The sequence below is a fragment of the Buteo buteo genome, chromosome 8 (genome assembly GCF_964188355.1).
Source record: "Buteo buteo chromosome 8, bButBut1.hap1.1, whole genome shotgun sequence".
Taxonomy (NCBI): domain Eukaryota; kingdom Metazoa; phylum Chordata; class Aves; order Accipitriformes; family Accipitridae; genus Buteo; species Buteo buteo.
Genome location: NC_134178.1, coordinates 37,861,788 through 37,877,937, shown reverse-complemented (window position 1 = coordinate 37,877,937; position 16,150 = coordinate 37,861,788). Strand labels below are relative to the sequence as shown.

The following is a 16,150-nucleotide window of genomic DNA, read 5'->3' as shown; positions in this document are numbered from 1 at the left end:
ATTAAATGTCAATTTCTGTTTGTTTCTTTTCCTAAGAACAACAGTGCTCCTTTTCTTTGTTTCCATTTCTTTAGTCTTTAGGAGTCTTATTTTCAAGGTTTTCTCTGTAGTTTGCCAGGCCAGGAATAGAAGTCTGAGGTTCTCGTACAATATCCCAACTCCCAGAGCTGGGCTGAGTAGAAAGCCCGTTTGCTTCATGACTTGCACTGGTGAAAGTCCCAGGATTAGTCCACGCTGCTTACTTCAGTGGGGAGTCTCAATGAAATCAGTGCTGCTTTTCGCAGGGACTAGTAGTTTGGCCTGGATCCAGCTGCAGAACTGAAGTCTCTAGTGGCTGAAAGGAAAGTGAGGGAAGGCGGTATCTTTTTTTACTAGAAAAAATGGCCTGTCCTAGGCAGTATCCCTCCCGCTTCTGATAGGTCTTCTGAAGGAATTCAGACCAGCAGCGCTAGAGGGCTGGAGCACTCATGCCAACGCGTAGGCCTCGGAATCTCGCTCCTCTTTAATTACACCGACGGCTTTCTAATTTTGTAGTACAGCTCACCCATGGGTAGCAAACGGCTTTCAGAAAGTAGGTTGCTTGCGTGAAGCGTCACGCCGAGCCCCCGAGGCTGCCTCCTTTCCCAGCAGTGCCCACGGCCGGTGTGAGCGGAGACCCTAACCCTGCTCCCCCCCGGGCGGCTCGGCCGCAGGGGACGCCTTCAGCGGGAGCCGCCAGCCGCAGCGCCAGGCAGGAGTTAAGCCGGAGGCCGCGGCGGCAGCTCGGAGCAGCGCAGCCACTAGAGGGGACTAAAGACCCGCACTGGGCTGCCCGGGCTCGGTAACCGGGCTGATGGGGAGCCGGCCGGGGGGCGGCGGAGCGCGGGCGGCTCCGCTCCGCTGCCGGCAAGGGGGGCGGGGGGGGAACAAGGGTGCCCCTGGCCCGCAGCAGCGGGGGCAGCGCCTGCGGAGGACGGTGCGTTTTGCTCGGCCCGAAGTCGGGAGCGAGGAGACGAAGCCCGCCCGTGTCTGCCGAGGCAGCTCTGCGGTGCCCCGCCGGGTTTCTGTTGGATGGCGGTGTCGGGCTGGCGGGCCTTTCGGCCCCCCCGCTGGCCGAGCGAACCCCAAAGCTGAGCTGTGTTTTGGGAAGAACGTGCAGCGCAGGCTGAAGAGTCATCTCTTCTGCAACAGAGGGAGATAAAATTTAAGGCTATACCAGCTCTGTTTTTGCTGGAGATCGCGTGCTGAGTGGAGTCGTCTTTGTGCAGTGGGCGGACTACCCTGCTACTCGTGAGAAAAAAAGAAAATTCGGTCTCTGTAAGGAAGGGTCTGCCTGCGAGGTGCCCTTTGAGTCCGAGTTTTGTGTGCGGTCTTTAAACCTTAAACTTGTGTCATGCAATTGACTTCAGGAGCAGCAACTGTTTCCAGCTTCGCTTTGGCTAAACAGTTAAGCGTTGGCTTGAAACTAAGCACGGGAGATGGGCAGTTGTTCACAACTGTGACTTGCTTAAATCAGTTTTATTTACGCTTTCCTCTTCCACAAAGATCCCTGATATATGTTATGGTACCCTACCTGCGTAACACCCTGCTACAAAAGGTGGTATCCTGCTCTCTCTCGAGTGCAGTCTGTTGTTCAGAGCAAATTACTTCCCAAGATATCAGTAATGAATCAGAAACAGTAATGAGGTTTTCTTTTATCAGGAGTTCTAATGTACTGGGAAAATGTACTGAGCTGCTAGAAGAGCACAGCAAAGGGGGATGCTATGCTCTCTAGAGTGCAGCTTATGGATGGGTTACTAGATTTGCTGAACATATGAGCAGCAAATCCAGGCTTGATAGCAGTTCAGGAGATGCCTTAATATAGACAGGTATATTCTCACTGAGGGTTAAATGTACATCTAAGTGCTTTCCCAATTTCTGTATTTCAAAATCTAGTCCAGGTCCTTGTGAAATCTGAGATAAACATTCCACTTGCAGAAATGGATTTGAAATAATGCCCTTCTTGTAACTGCATAAGAAAGGATGCAGTTTGCATGTGGACGTTTGGGGGTCAGGATTCCAAATAGATCCAAAGCAGAATTTATGGTATTATCCTTGGACTGAAGAAGCAATACAAGCAGCATGCTTGTGTTGTATCCAGACAAATCATATTTAAATTATTTAACAGTAAATGGCTAGAAAACCTTGGTTAATTTGAATCTAGTTTGCTTTATTATTTTTTTTAATAATATCACATATCTATATTCAATATCAAAATCTCATATCATGATGTGAAACACTCAAGGTTGTTAAGATAATGTTCACTCCCACAGCGGATGAGTCAGCTCTTCAAACCCAGTAATTAGTATCCTCGTTGATTCATACTATCACTCAACCCATGATGGGTCATTTGTGGCTGCCAGTCTTCAGGACACAGCCATATGGCATCCCAGTGGGATCCAGGGCACTGACCCTGGGCTATTACAAGGGATACATGGTTGGCACGCTAGACTACTGATTGAATATTAACCATAGCAGACACATTATTTCCACTCTGCTTTGAAATGAGTCTTTAATTAGAAAGAAAATAACAGCAGCAAATGAAGTTTCATGGTTGTTGTCTGAAGTAAATATTTTGACCTGTTGCCTGTGGTACAAGCTCAGAAAAGTCCCCTGAGACTTTCAGCCTGCCACTCAGACCAAACACTGGTGTCTTGAATGGTATCCAGCCGTCAATCATCTGACATAGGTAAGGAAGTTTAAATAGGAGAGATAACTTGCCTAGATAAAAAGAACATACTTCTGTTAAATTTAACCATGTCTTTTCTCAGACCAGCTACTCCTGAAGCTGTAGTTGTACAAGCAACTGAAAATATTTCTTTTTTTTTTCTTCCCCTCATAATGGAAATTCTTGTCAAATAAATTTACCACGAGCTTTGATTCAATTCTTTATTTAACAATCTCGTTTATTATTCTTACATGCCCTTAAAGAAGAGCCATTGGGTTTAATTACATTCGGGGGGGTGTGTGGATAACTAGTTAAGGATGCACATTTTACATTTCATGAATAATGTATGGTTTTAGGTACATAACTTTAATGTTTTATCTTTTTATAAGATGCTGAGATAATCCAGAATTTATTTTTCTGCCCTTAGAAATGAAGATGTAATTATTTTTTTAAAATTCCTTATTCCCAAGCTTTTGATTTTCTTTGCTGTTTTCCAACCCTTGAGAAGCCTTACCTAAAAATGAACCAGATTCTTAATGTTTAAAACAACCTTTAATTTACTCGTAATTAAATAGAAATAGATTTGCTGATGCTTAATGCTTATTACAAGTCCAAGGGAGTATTTTCTAAACAGTCATTTGAAATTTTTCATTGCAGAGAAATATAGACTCACTGTTCCTATCAAACAATGTGCATCTCCTAAAGTTTATAGCAAGTCAGTTCCATGATTTTATTAAAAAGAAATATGATTAAGCTACTTACTAATAAAAGCAGTAGTTTCATGTGCATAAATTCTGCCACTCCCTTTTGTGTTTTAAGCCTTAAAAGTGACTATTTTGTCTTTCAATACAGTTTTCTCAGGGATAAGGATGAGTAAAACATCTTGATGTGTTATTACTGATTTTTCTTAGTTTGGGGTTATATTCACGTATAACTTAAATATGACCATAGTCTTATAAACAATTTTAGCTGTGGATCAAAGCAGAAGCCCGTCAGAAGCACTGGTAGGACATAGTACCAGACTTAAAACACGTATATTCTAGAAAAACTTTCTCGCAGAGGATCCCAAGCAGCTAGTGGTTGTTTTATGGCCTAGAAAGTCTGATTTATCACATACTAAATGCTTGCCCTCATGCTAGTATTTTATAATGTCTGTTTCTTAGAACCACAGTTACTTGTTGTCTACACTACGTATATACTATGGACCTTATTTCCATAAATAATGCTTGCATCACATACATTCATATGATGTCTTGATTAATTTTCTTAGGTTAAATTTCACAGCAGCCCACTTATTAATTTAAGTATTCTAGGTGATTTTGAGCAATGGTAGTTTTATTAATTAGGGTCTTCAACAAAAACAATTCTTCCACAATATTCTACCCTGGGTTACACTTCTGCAAGTTGAAAGCGTGTATTAATTTTCTTCTTTGCTTTTTAATTAAAGCTGTCTTCTACAACTGAGGTTTGACTTTGGTTTAGTACTCTTTAAAGTAGTGATGTCTTAATCCACAAATGAAAGTGAATGTTTTCTCTGCAAACAATTAGGAAGATTGTCTACTTAAGCAGGTGAGAAGATAACAAACATAAATTGTGCCTGTTGGTATTGAAGAAACTCTCTACTTAAGTGAGGACAAAGTGTTTCTTCTTGGAAACCGAGGAGCCGTTAATGAAGAGGCGACGTTCAGGATATCACAGGAGTTTCTGTAGGGAGACTGTGCCCTCTGAAGTCCCACCTTCATCACTGGCGCATGCTAAAACCTGTACTAAACCTTTTAAAAGTGGCAGCAATGTCTCTTGCCAGCAGTTGTAAAGTCTTTCCAGCTCCTGGTGTAGCTGCCTCAGCACTTCAGTGGCTCTTGTGCAAAGGTCTTGGGTGGTCTTCCTCAGTTTCATCCAAAGGGAAGCTCTCTACACAGTCCCCCTGTGCCTCTTCAGCCCCACAAACAATCAATAACAAAAGGGAGACTCTCTTCCCTTTGTGTTTATACATACGGTAGGGAAGGTGACCATCAACATTCTCCCTTCATCAGTAAACCTAGTCCAAAGACTAAAATCCTTAGGGAGATTCCCTTTGACTTTCCAAGGCTTTGGGTTAGGCCTGTTGCAACTGCTCACTCTTCTACTTCTGTGTGCTCTGTCTTTCCCTCCTACATTATGCATTAAACCTTTCAAAGCTTCTAAGAAGAAATCTATTTTGAGACTTTGTGGATTCATTCGATTAGTTACACAGTAGAGAAAAACAGCTGTTTTGCTAAGCTGGTATTATTGGGAATAGGTCAAATTCTGCCAGCAGCTTCTCTCTTCCTGATGCAGAGCAGATCTATTGAAACGCATACGGATTCTTCTGGTTTTGCTTCGGAACAATTTGAAGCAGAATTTAGCCCATTATGCTTAATTACATGAAAATCATCTTGTAAAGGTCTCATTAGTCTTTCTATTTGTGCTGCTGTTTTTCTCCATTAATCATTCCAGCTAATATGTGAGTGATATTGGGTCTGGCTGTTTACATATAGAGAGTTTATATTACAATACTCTGTTTGAATCCCTAGCTATGTTCTTGGGTTTTCCTTTGACGGTAGTAGGACTTGATTTAACAAAGGGATAAATGATTTCAAAACTATAATGAGCCTGCACTAGAGAAAACTCCATTAAGTCAACAGATGCCTGTTGGTTTTTTTATTTTTTTAATTATTTTTTTAACTATACCAGGAACTCTGCAATATGTGACTGGTTTCCTTCAGGTTCCTTAGAATCATCAGGGCCTTACTTATAACTCCTATTGGAGATAGAGGACCCATGTGTAGAAATATACTGATTTTACTTCGGGGTTGCTGTGGTGCTGGAATGGCAAACGTTAGAAAGAAAACAAGTAAATTTTTCAGTGTAGTGTCTATTTATGTTACCTGTTAGCAGATAATGCAGTCTCTGAAGAACACTGCCGTCGGCTGTGTTCTTGTCACTCCTTCCTCCTTCATATTTGATTGAATAATTGGAAAGAAATTCTCCTGGGGACAACTGAGTTAACGTAGGAAGTGGGCAACTATTTGGTAGCAATCTTACTTGTTAATTGGAATGATATCTTAATAACCCAACATGTCATTTTGGATACTGTGGGACATAAGGTTCTAAAATAGAAGACAAATGTGATGTTCTCATCACTTGTCATCATAGATCCAAGAGTATTTATGGATGTTTTATGACTTTTTACTGTAAGACGATTAACTCCATCTTACCTTCACATAATGGGAACAGTCATTAACACTTCCTCAGTCTTTCTGCAAAGTGTGTTGGATATCATTTCCATCCTTAAGCCTTCAGACTGTATGTAAACTAGTGCAGTATATTGTGGTAGCTGGATAGATGTTGGTACATGTGGCTTCCCAAATGCTTTCAACTAAAGGTGATGTAGAAAATATACAATAATATGAAAGAATATATTTCCAATTGTGTTTGGTTGTTGGGGGGGGGGGGGATTTTTTTGCTTTGTGGGGGGGTGCGTGTGTGCTATCTTTCTCCCAGTCACATCTATTGTATTACTTAGAACTAGGGGACAAAGTCCTCCCCTTTCTTGTACGCTGTATAATTTCAGATCCTGCCACATCATAAGGACATATCTCTCTTGTCGAAAGGCACTCAGAAAATTATTTAATTTTTCTGACCTTACTAAGACTAGAAAATACAGCCTGTGAACCCTGACTATTGATGTGTTAGACCTGCTGAAACACTAATCAGGTGGCACACTGGCTGATTTCTCTCCTTTTTCTCCAAGGAGTGCAACAGTTGCTCAGAAATGACCCAAATAATTTTTATTAATGGGCTCAACATTACTTTCATTTCTAAAGAGACAAATCATTTAATAAAATGTGTGTTCAGTTGTGTTCATTAGTGCTAATCAGTAGTTCATTAAACCTTAATCATATCAATTTCGGGCCACTAATATTCAGGTAGTTTAATAAAAGACCCAGCAGTAAAAGAGCACACATTGCATATTCAGGAGCATATTCATCCACAGCAAACCCTACTTGAATATACGCTGTCCATTCAGTTGGGTATCAGGGATGTGATAACAGATGAAAGCAAAAAAGTATACATGGCAAAACACCACTGAGAAAATTTAACTATAGCACATGCTGTGCTTATATATTACGAAGCCTTTGTCCCAGAGAGCACTGTTGTTGACTTGGGTGGGAGTGCTCTTTGAGCAAGGAGTGCATCAGTTTTGACCGGTAGAGTTAGCCTCTCTAGCGGAAACAGCAGGACAAAGTCTAAGTATATTGGAAATGCTTAGTATTTTGAAAGGAGGATTTGTAAAACAGCATATTGGAGAATACTACGTATAGTCTTCAGTTCATAAAGTAATTAACACATGTAAAATTTTAGGATATGTGTAATTCTGTTGAAGTCACTGCTACTAATATCTTATTCAAAGCTCACAAATCTAGCTTAGTACTCTTCCGAGATCTCATACTGTCTTTCAAGAAAGGCTGTTATCAGTTGAACAATTCTCTCTGGATATGTGAAGCCCAAACAGTGCTACAGACAATGCTGAACAAATATGCTTCACTTATTACTACTTTTGTATTAAAAAGTCACTCTGCATTTCATGGTTTGCACTGAAGTCTGAGGAATAAGAGTGACTCCTATCAATATACTAATTCTGTGTCAGGGCTCTCATGTGCCAGAAATATCATAACCTGGTTTATTCCGGTTAAAATTTTATACTAATGTATGTTTGTACAAGTATGTGAGTCCTAACTGCTCCTGTGAACCAAACAGGAGTTAAGAGCCGGGTAGAAAGATGGAATTTTAAGGAGAAGCCTGGAATTCCTTGCTGCTGGTTCTTAAGTTCTTTTCTTCATTGAAATCCAGTCATAGTTGTTGAGATGCTGGTTTCTATATTTTAGGTGACCATAACCGAAGAAGGCATAGCAACATGTGAATGTCTTCCCTCCAAGAAGTGCAGTGTACTATTTTATCATCTAGTACAGTAAGATGTCATCATACAGTGAGGTCATCCTTCTGATCCTGTCCAGGTAAGAAAATTATTGTTTAACTCGAATTGGATGCCTACTTTAATCTCCTTTTACTCTCTCTATCATCTCTTCTTTCTGACTTAGCAGTTCTCATGAACAGCATTGAGCCATTTCAGTGAGATATCTTGATGTTTGTATTGAATTTTTGTCCTACAATAAAACATTGTGCCAGGAAGAAAACAAGAATTTTCCTCTTCCCTCCTCTGTACATTGAATACCATACAGAACCTATTTCCTTTTTTTCTCTTCTATAACTACCCCTTTCTTCTTTTCTTCTTCTTTTTTTTTTTTTTTTGATTGAATAAGGAAGTTAAAATGTTATGGGAAGAGATATTCTATAACAACTGCATTTAGTAAATGAGTGTCCAGGCATATTAATGCAATAGAGTTCTAAGTGTCTCTGCTAAGATAGCCATATTCATCATGTCTTTACTAAGCACTCTTGTATAGGTAAGTAAATGGTGTATTTGTTTTCCCAGCCTATTCTCATCAGAAATGAATTAAATGCATACAGAATGATTCTAGATTGTTGCTATTTAATGTCTTCATAGTTTTTACAACTGTGTATTCATCTCGCCTGTCTGAGGGTCTCCATGCAGTCTGCCTATCTGTTGACTGGAGTCTCATGTAATGCACTTCACCACCTCTGTAAAACTCTGCTTAAAATAAAACTGACATTACAATAGGCTGGTGATGCTTTAACATACTGGATAGGAACTTATCAACAGCCCCAAGAAGCAGTGTGGGTTCAGAGATGGTTGTCAAACCTACGCTATATCATTGGGATTTCCAGCCCAGCAGGTACAGGTTAAAATTTTAGTACAGCATGATATTTTCTTTTCCTGCTCTGTTGTCACATGACATGGAGAGCAAACAAGTCTAGTGGAGACAGACAGGTCTGTGCAGATAGGTTGGACCCCCTGAGACCAAATAACATACTCTATTCTTGGATGTTTTCCCTGCTCTCCCTTCTTTTCTCTTCCTTTGAAACTTACAGACATCTTTGGCATGTAGTATGGCAAAGTCTGAAAGAAGAGGTTAGATGAGGACTGGAGGGAGAAGACAGCTCAAACCATGTGCAGCCCAAATTTGGCAAAGGGTCCAACACAATATCTCCCAAGGATTTGCTTAAACAGTTTGTAATAGGAAAGTGCTTGTTTTTGTAAAGTCAGAAGAAAATCAAAGCAGAGATTTTTGGGAAGCCTAAGAACTGCCAACAGCACAAGTTCTCTGACACATACGCTTTGGGATATGCAAGCTATTGGCAAAATTAAAAATAGTTCAGCCTATAAAATTCTGATGGTGGACTGGTATGAGATTCTGTTAAACCTGAACTGGTTATACTTACAAAGGTGGCATGTCAGATGTTGAAGAATTCAAAATGCAATTGGTCTGACCAGGATATGAGGACTCTCGTAGATGCAAGTTCTTCTGGACCCTGTCTGGAGTCACTGGCAGTGCTTTGGCAGCTGAAATCAAAACTGTGTTGTTGTAGGTGGCCTTTTTTTCTTTTTTAATTTTTTTTTTTTAATTTATTTTATACTGTCATAGGGGATCTCCAAGGGAATAAAGAATTCATACAGCTTAGCTAGAGAGCAAGGCTCTCAATCAGCAGCTATAACAGCCTTATTCTCTGTGGCCTGGGATACCTGGGGTATATTGACTAGTGGACCAGTACCAGAATATAAATAATACCATATTGTGAAGCAAGGATGGAAAGAGTGTAATTAGGAATGCATGTTGCTCATAAAAGTTATGTACTGGTATTGCTTAGGACATAAAACAATTTAAACACATGATTTCTTTGCAAAATATTAAGAATCTAAGCTTAAAATACTAATAAAATATTGGGCTTAAGAATAACAGTAAGTGGATATTTGGAACAGATGAATCCCATGTTTTATATAGGCTAATAAAATATTATGAACTGGATATATTTCTCAAACTGCTACTAAGGGGGACTACATGATGCGGGGGGATTGCTAACATGGTGTAGAACCATTAAATTTCACTCACTGTAGTTCAGGCAATTTTAATAAGAAGTGAGCCTTCTCTTTCTCCTTAATGGCTGTTTGATGTCCTACATGAAATCTGTGTGGGTGGGTTTTCATTCTAATGCTCAGTAGACAGATGTCCACATCATGCAATAAAACAGTATGTTAATTTACCATTGTGTTCCCTACAGAAACCAGTACAGGAATGGGGGCTGAGCACTGAAGCTGGGGGCTAGAGATTGAACCTCTAGCAGATAGTCCATGTTACCCATCAAATATGATTTAAATAGTTCAAAATAAACAATTTTTGTTTTGTCTTGTGGTTTGATAGGGTATGCTTGTGTCTATATATATTTATTTTTTTTTATAATTGCCTTGAAGTTGGTGACAGCTACTCAGCCAGCAGAAATGTCTTCTGTAAAGTTGGTAACCCGAATTCCTTGTTTTCGGGATGTTACTTTCCCCATCTCTGAGATCCTTTCTGGACATCCTGCGTGTTCACTTTGGTGTCCTCCATTGTTGCTTGATTTTTTAAAAAACTGTTTAATGTTAACCTGTTGCCTTTGGTGGACCTTCAAATGAATATTGTTCTCCAAAGCCCTTTCAACTTGGTTCTGGGCTTCTGTTTTCAAAGGAATAGTTTTTCAGCTAAACATGTTCTGTCTGTACTCTGATCCACTGTATAAAAGACTAGTGAAAGAGGTGGGAAAAACACACTGAGATGAAGGTTTTGTCTTTTTTTTAATTAACTGATAAAAAACAAAGGAAATGTATTTGAAGTATTAATAAGACTTGGCTTATTTGAAGTATAAGATATCGAAGGAGAAAGTTAATAAAAAGATATGTCAGGAAAATTTGAGTGAAATATAGAAACCCCAAGAAGGAAAAGTAGTAAATAATACATGAGAAACCAGGTTAAATATGTGGAATATATATTAAAAAAATGTGTACAAGAAACCTGCAGTCAAGCCAAGGGTCATTGGGGCTGTTGGAAAGCCTGAATGGGGTTATTAATGAATGAGGTTAGTGTTGCTAAAAGCTGAAATGGGTTGTTTACAGAAATATTTGTTCAGAAGAGCTCCTGAAGATCCCATGCTAGAGACTACGATAGGCGTTTCTTCTGTGAGAAAGTAAAGTAAGGGTTATAATACATTAGACCTGGGAAAATTAAAGCACCAGCTGAATTGCATTCGCAAGGATTCAAAATAAGTAAGACAGGAAATTGGAAATCTTATGGCAGAATATAGAGGAAAGTAATGTAGAGATAGATGAATAGTGTTTCCTGCAGCCTGCATTGCTGGAGCTGTGGTGTGGTAGTAGTACGTTGTCATAGCAATGCCTTATTTTAAGAAAATGGAGATTAAGTTTGCAAACACTTCATCAGTTGTTGGGTATTGCAGCCTTTATATATACGTTGTTTGGTAAAAGAATATACAACCATAGTAATTCAGCAGAGTTTGAAAATGGGCCTAAGGGATTTGGAAGCAGAAATTGCAGTGAAAAATTATAATGAAACTAGTACTCATGTATCAACTAAAATCCATGAAAATCTACCCTAAAGTATTGAGGGGGTTTGTTGTTATTTGTTTGTTTTCCCAGTAAACCTGTGTGCATAGGCGAGAAGTTTTACAACTGAAACACATGGCTTCCAAAAAGTGCAGTTGTTTCTGTGTTGGGTGGTTTTCAATTAAGTTTCATTTTCTAAATTCATGCCACTTTGCCTTCTATCTACTTGCTGTGAAAATTCTAATGGAAAGATGCTGGTGTAGACCGTTTGTTGAATTAGGGAAATTTTATCTGATAATGTGAACTAATTTACAGCAAGGACATTGTAAATAACATCAGGAAAAAAGGGCTTTGGAACTCACTTTGAAAAGAACCAGGATCATAACTGTAGATATCACTTCAACTAGATGCTATAGCTTGAGTCTCAGGCGCTCGGCACAAATTGTTGATAGGGAGTCTGCAAAGCAATGCTTGCATATACATTTTGTAACAGCAAGGGACTGTAGGCAGATGGCAATGGGGATTTCTGTTGATGAAGAACTCTTGAGTCCTTAACGTCTGTTTTAAATACACAGCGAATGTGCACTTACAAACTTGAGTAGGTGGTCAGCACTTTACCTGAAGAGCACATTCTCATTTTTCTTCCTCTGTGGTAATCCAGCTTAAGCTGTTGTTGGTTTTTATCTTATGTTTGATTTTTATTCTAAGGATTTTTTTCAAGTGAGGGGTTTTAATGATCCTTGGACAAAAATTTAAAAGACCTTTTTTTCCCGCATTTCTGTCCAACTGGCACTGCAGACAGATGGAAAGATATGACTAATAGAGTGGATCACTGTATCCCTATAACTCGAATCGAAACAGCCCAGTGAAACTAAAGGCTCTGGCTTTGCTCCCTTCTTTCTGATCCTAGCCTAAGGCAGACCTAAAGATCAAAGCTTACCATGTCAACAGGTATAAAGATGATGTATTGCATCTCTGCAGTATTCTCCAAACCTGATTACACTGCATAGTGCACAGAACTAGTTGAATGGTAGAGCTTAAATAAAGTGTTGGTAAATATTTGAATCACTAAGGATGAACTTTGGAGAGAAAAGCAGCTAGCTAGTTCTTTGGTTTGTCATTCTCATGCCTTATGTAAGTAAGGACAAAATGCATTGGGACACATTTACTTGTTCAGGTAGGGATATGAGTCAAACCAAATGTTTCATCATACCATTTTCCTCCTAGCAGCTGAGGAAGACCTTTGACACTTTCACTAATTTAAAAGAGGACTTCTTCAAAACTCCAGCGTTTTCAACAGCTAAGTCCTCATAGGGCAGCTTTCTTTGATACTTTCTTTAAAACTGAACCTAGAAATCATTAGCCATGGTTTACAGAAAAGAGCAATGCTCATTTTGTGGGACGTAGGCTTATCGGCAATCATTTCTGTCCTGGCATGTGGAAGGAAGAGCTAGTGAAGAGCACTTTTCACAAAGCCTCCAGCAAGGAAGCTTTTTGCTTTTGTTTCTTTGGAGGTAGAAGCAGGATTAGATAAAACTGTGTCTCAGGTATAAATGCTTTATGGGAATTGCAGCTCAAGATACTCTTACTCATGTTTCCTTTAAGCAGGCTATAGCTGCAGCCTGTAAGGCTTGTGACCTGGCTAAAAGTAGGAGGGAGATGTGGTTGTTGTAAAGATGTAGCCCAGCCCAGAGGTTGGAAGGAAAGTGGGGAGCCCTTCAACTGCTGTTTCCATGAGGTACATGAGCAATGCAGTGACACACAGTTTGGTTTGGCTTAACAAGCTTCTGTATGACGACATCATCCTTGAGGATAACTTTTTTTTTTCTTTTTTTGTCTGTAGAGGAAATGAGACTTTGACTAAGATTGCCTTCTCCAAAAAAGAATGTTTTGATGGTTAATGGCTTTGCTTACAGGCATGCAATGATTCCATCTGAGAAGTACAATTATTTATATGATGTTACCACCAAAGTGTCCTGTTCTCCCAGCTATTTTGCAGATCCCCCCTGGATAGTGCCACTAAATAATAAATATCTTTGTTCACGTGCCAAGGGCCTGCTTTTCAGTTTCCTTTGAATACAGATTTCCAATGGAAGACTCTTTCCACTAAAGCACCAGAATAACGTACAGAGTAAAGGCATCGTATCAAAGTATTGTACAAAAAACATCTGCAGTCAGGTGTTGCCATTGTGACACTTCAAGACAAAAATCACAGTTGGGCGTCTGGTGGGCTGTATGCCCACCCTGCTGAAACCTTTTAAGGATCTGGTGAGTTATGCTGATGCTTAAACAGAAAGGAAATTTAGATTCAGATTATTTACACAAAGCTCTCTTGGAAATTATCTTTACCATGTCCAAAAGCACACTAGAAAATTCATAGCTACAGACAGAATTTGTGTCTGCCTTCAGGAGCTTGGTATCTAATTAAACATCTTGGTTCATGTGAGACCAAGAAATGACTTGAGGGATGAGAAGTGGAAGGCCTATATTTACTGTAATACAGTGATATGACAACAATGTGGCCTTTCTGAATTTCTAAATTGAGTTGCATCAAATTCTTTCTAACTTTTTTATATTTCAGTTATTCAGATAAAGGTCACTTCTGCCAGGTTGTGTACAAGGGATGGCTTATGGGGGAATTTAAATTAGGAAAAGGTTATGGTCTGTTGAATTGGAAGATATTCCCTATATAAGGAGCAACGTGGAGTTTTTGAGCAAAAAAATAAACTAATACACAGTTGCTTTCTGAAGTCTAACTTTGAATGCTTTGATCAGAGATCAGAATATTTAAAAACATAAAAATAAACATTTCCAAGGTAAGACTGTAACTCGTTCTGTAGATGTGAACTTACTGGGGCATTTAGGGGTGCCCAAACGCTGGGGATGCTGGTGTTTGCTGAATGCTGACAGGTGCAGACCTAACAAAAACCTCCTGTAGTGGTAGAACACATCCCAAATGCTGCTGTGCACCAAGCTGACGTGAAAGCTCTCTGGCTGGATGACTTTACCAGATGCCTAGAAGCAACACAGGCAATGGCACTTCTGTGGCACTGCTCGGTGACAATCTCACTAAAACCACCTTGTATCCCATCAGGAAAAGGGACACGGTGAGTTGGGTTAATTGCTGTGAAGCCTCATGAGCTGGGCTGAACTTGCAGGACGGCAGTTCTGAAACTTGAATTGCTTTGCAGGACTGCAGATGTCTTTGGCTCACCACATTAGATATGTGTATAAATTATGTCATGAAAGCTTGTAGTTATTCATTCCAGAACTGCTAAGATGCTTTGATGTGCTTGGATTAGATGGTGAAGAAACCCTAGCTCAGCTGGCAATATCCCACAGAGGGTAGATGCGTGCATATAGTATGAATATAAATTCTCTTTGAGGCCTTACAGAGAAACAGGGTTTCCATACAGATCTGACAAACTATTTTGGGTTTCTGTAGGAGGATCTGAAAAGTGGAGTGTACAACAGAAAAGACTGTATGTGGAGTGCTGCTTTGAAAATTGCAGGTAAAAACCTGCATGTGCTTTTAAGACAAATGAGTAAAGTACAATTTTGTACGTGGTGGAAAGGGGCAGATAAAGGTCATGGCACTGAGCGTGGAGTTTCCAGTGGCTTCATTTGAAGGTAGTGATGAATGAATGGAACTCAAATGCCAGTGATGTGTCCTGAGTCCGAGGGGACAGGAACGGAGCCCTGGTCCGTGCCCTGCCCTCCTCTCCGTGCATTGCGCTTTTCTTGTGTCTACAAATTGCTCATATGTGAGAGGGACAGTATATTTATAACATAGATAAATCAAGGTTTATTTATTTATAGCCACAGGCTTATCTGAATGCCAACAATTGAGGGATTGTGTGTGAAGGAGCACTAGTCAATATGTTTATTCTCTCCTACATAACAGCAGCAATAACAAACTCACCATGAATTTTATTAAGCCATGTTAATTTTCTGTCTGTTCTGGGAGCTGTATGGTTTTGGTAGTGTTTGTTGTTTTGTGGGGTTTTTGGTTGCATTTTTTGTTGTTTTTTTTTTTTTTTTTTTTTTTATTCTTTTTCTTGTAATGATTTCTGTCTCAGCTTCAAAATGAGAGAGAGAATTTCATCTTTTGTAACGACAATTAAGCACAGTTTGAAAGATCATAGCCTGGATGTAATAGCCAGATTCTTGGAATTTATTAACTGAGGAACTAAGTGAATAATTCAAAACAAATAGCTTTCTTGACAAATGGATCCTCTAACGTTCTTAATATTTCCACTGGGCAGATCATGTTGTTGTCATCATTGTGTATATCAGAGTAGATACTACTGGTTTCAGCTGAGGCTTTCTTTTAGAATAGGCTCTTGTCATCACAGAGCACTAAAAAGTGACTGCATCGCAGGTTTTTTGTGTTTCTTTTTGGTGGGTGATTCAGTCCTGGTTTTTGACCTGTCCTCTTGAGTTTAGAGGGTTGGTTTGCTTTCCAAACCATACCTGTAGCTGTGTATGCAACACCATCCTGAATTTGTTGAGGGAAGAGTGATTTATTGTGCAGTCTTGGACCAACATCTCAAGAAAGCTCTGGCCTAAGCCTGAATCAGTTCTACCCTGATTTATAAGGAGTGTCCCCATGCCGGAGAAGGACAAATCTCAGCTGCAGTCCTCATCCTGCTTTTTAAGTGGTCTCTTAGAATGAGTCTGTCAAAGATAAGGAGGAAGACCTTGTTTCATGATTTTGTAGAAAGCAACAGGTTGCTTCCTCAGGCAACTGAATAGTGGTTGGATTGAGACTCAGGGCATACTATTTGTTAAGGGATTTCAAGGCTCAGTTCAGGTTTTGGTTCTTTGAAAGGTGCAGCTACTGCTCTGTTTAGTTTAGGGTTTATCAGATAACCCAGGGCTAAGTTGTCTACACAGCTCTCCGTGAGTCGTCTCTGCAGAGAGACAGG

General features: G+C 39.7%; 1 long non-coding RNA gene across 2 annotated transcripts in view; it reads left to right on the top strand.

Moving 5' to 3' along the window:
* The window catches only part of LOC142033787 (uncharacterized), a 304,258-nt gene that overhangs the window by 16,975 nt on the left and 271,133 nt on the right, over positions 1-16,150 (top strand). For both annotated transcript variants that reach the window (XR_012651333.1, XR_012651334.1), the window contains exon 2: positions 7,594-7,722. This is a non-coding gene — a long non-coding RNA (uncharacterized LOC142033787). The remainder of the gene's footprint in view (positions 1-7,593; positions 7,723-16,150) is intronic.